The 2,981-nt window shown below is 38.6% G+C and overlaps 1 non-coding gene across 1 annotated transcript; it reads left to right on the top strand.

Moving 5' to 3' along the window:
- Positions 1-1,729: 1,729 nt before the first annotated feature.
- LOC132672966 (U6 spliceosomal RNA) lies at positions 1,730-1,836 on the top strand. Its single transcript, XR_009607807.1, has one exon. It is a non-coding gene; the product is annotated as a U6 spliceosomal RNA (small nuclear RNA).
- Positions 1,837-2,981: the final 1,145 nt, after the last annotated feature.

Genomic DNA, 2,981 nt, shown 5'->3' with positions numbered 1-2,981 from the left:
GCTTCCGTATTTAACATGTTGAAATAGGAAGAAGGTAAGTATAGGCAGGCATTGCCCAAAATATATTCTAAGAAACACTAGCCTGGAGAAACGCCCGGGGAAAAAATCTTCCTGAGCTGTGTGCTTATTTTAGTAAAACTGTGCTTATTATCCTTCTCGTAGAGACTTAAGGTAAACTTTAGCATAAAGAAGGCTCAATGGATTTCAATACAAAGGATCCTGTTTCAATATCTTAACCCAACATTTTCCCAGTAAATGCTTAAGATAAACAATTTTCAGGGGCGCCTGGGTGGCTCAGTCGGTTGAGTGACAGGCTTCGGCTCAGGTCATGATCTCACGGTCTGTGAGTTCGAGCCCCGCGTCGGGCTCTGTGCTGACAGCTCAGAGCCTGGAGCCTGCTTCCGATTCTGTGTCTCCCTCTCTCTCTGCCCCTCCCCTGCTGATGTTCTGTCTCTCTCTCTGTCAAAAATAAATAAACATTAAAAAAAAAGGATAAACAATTTTCATAACAATGGCTATTCCATGGAGCATCTTTTAAATAATGCCTTTGGAAGTGAAAATTATGAGCCATTGTCTTCATATATATATATATATATATATATATATATATATTTGTGAGTTCAAGCCCCGCATTGAGCTTTGCGCTGACAGTGTGGAGCCTGCTTGGGATTCTCTCTCCCTCTTTCTCTGCCCCTTCCCCACTCATGTTTTCTCTCTCTCTCATCAAATTAAAAAAAAAAAAAAAAAGATTCTCTCTCTGTCTCCTTCTGCCCTTCTTCCCCGCTTGTGCACTCTCTCAAATAAAATAAAATGAAATAAAATAAGATAAGATAAAATAAAATAAAATAACATAAAATAAAAAATTATGATAATGAATAAATATATGGGCTCCTTTATTGGTGCATTAAATACCTAACAAGTTTTGGTGTTGTCTCTTCTATATTTTTTGAAGACAGAGACAATATTTTAAGATATGCAATGATTGTAATATGGTATGAAAATATCTATTATCCAACCTGTGCACAGGGTCACAAGGACTTTCAAATGCCTGTGGCCTGTTGACTATATTCACTTAATGTAAATTTAAGTTGGAGGCTAATGAAGATAGAAATGAATTATTTTCTATTCAAATGTATAGATCCCTCCTGAAATGAGGGACGTTTAGAAATAGATAAGGTATAGAATAGGAGGGCTTTTCTGCCAATTGTGAGTGTTTTGTCTTCACTGATCTAATTTTTTCTAATTTAAAGAAAAAACCATATATATATGGTATGAATGAGAAAATAACATATTATCTGCCATAATATGTATGTATAGGGGGTATACAGAGAAACATGCAGCTTTCTCTGATTAGGTTATACATTCTAAAGGCGAGTCTCTGTCTCGCACTTTATTCATATGTTTCCCACTGCCGTGTTCTGCAAATCACAGACGTCCAATAAATCCTGCTTTACTTAAAATCCTCCTTAACAGTTTTCCTGATGACTCACTCTAAGAACTATGTATCAAATATTAATCCTTGACATTACTTCTAAATCTAATTGTTTGTACAAGGAAATATACAGACGTAAAGGTGAAGATCTATGCACTTAGGGGTCCAATGCACTAATGGAGCATTGGGGACAAACTGCACAGGACAAGGCACAATAGGGAATTCTTTAAATAAATGATGATGCAGGCACATGATGGCACAGGAAACATTATGTAGTCATTAAGATCGTGATAAAGAGTGCTCACTTCGGCAGCACATATACTAAAATTGGAACGATACAGAGAAGATTTGCATGTCCCCTGTGAAAGGATGGCACGCAAATTCATGACGCGTTCCATATTTTTTACGTATGAATGGATAAAGAAGAGGTAGTATATCTATACAATGGAGTATTACCCGGCAATCAAAAGGAATGAAGTCTTGCCATTTGCAGCTACGTGGATGGAACTGGAGGGTATTCTGCTAAGTGAAATTAGTCAGAAAAAGACAAAAATCATATGACTTCACTCATGGGAGGACTTTAAGAGACAAAACAGATGAACCTAAGGGAAGGAAAACAAAAATAATAGAAAAACAGGGAGGGGGTCAAAACATAAGAGACTCATAAATATGGAGAACAAAGTGAGGGTTACTGGAGGGGGTGTGGGAGGGGGGATGGGCTAAATGGGGAAGGGGCTCTAAGGAATCTACTCCTGAAATCATTGTTGCACTAGATGCTAACTCATTTGGATGTAAATTTAAAAAAAAAATTAAAATTAAAATTAAAAAACGTTTTTTTTAAAAAGTCAAAAAAAAAGATCATGATAAAAAGTATGGAAAACACGGAGATATATTTACACCATGTTTAACTTAAGAAAGCAGTAATAGAGTGAATACGACCTGAGGCCAAATTTGTGCAGAATTACACACAAATTTAATGTGTAAACAGAGGTAATTTACAATTCATTCTTGAGTGACAGGCAGATTACTCCTGGAGAGGACAACCCAGCGGCCAAGCCCTAAGCAACACCCTCATCCTTGGACTTCACCACTGTCATCTTGGACTTCACCACGTTTTAAGATGTCAGTTTACTAAGTCGACCAGTGCTGGGGAACAAAGGTTATCTGCAGAATGTCCAGTCTAGAAGAGGAGTTTGCAGATGAATAAATGTAGGGGGAGAAAAAAAAAACTAAATCAAGAACTTTGTGTCACTCAGAGTGCCTTCAAAATGGATCCCAGCACCACACACTGTTTTTATGTCCTTGGTCTTAGGTGTGAGCGAAATCGAGAGTCAGATGCTTAACCGACTGAACCCCCCAGGCGCCCCAGCTCTGTTTATTTTTAGAGCGTGGAGTTTCTTCTCAGCTCCTAAAGATATAGGTGGATTGGAAGGGGTCCAAACCACAAGGATAGTGATTACGGAGAGGGAGGGTCCGCCTTGAACTCGAGGTGGGCAGCAGAACCATGGGCTGAGCTTGGCTGAGGTCCAGCTGTTGGGATAGGCTGTGA

This window comes from Panthera onca, chromosome A3, assembly GCF_046562875.1.
Source record: "Panthera onca isolate mPanOnc1 chromosome A3, mPanOnc1 haplotype 2, whole genome shotgun sequence".
In the NCBI taxonomy this organism is placed as follows: domain Eukaryota; kingdom Metazoa; phylum Chordata; class Mammalia; order Carnivora; family Felidae; genus Panthera; species Panthera onca.
The sequence above is the reverse complement of the archived record's forward strand: the minus strand, read 5'-3'. Positions and strand labels throughout refer to the sequence as shown.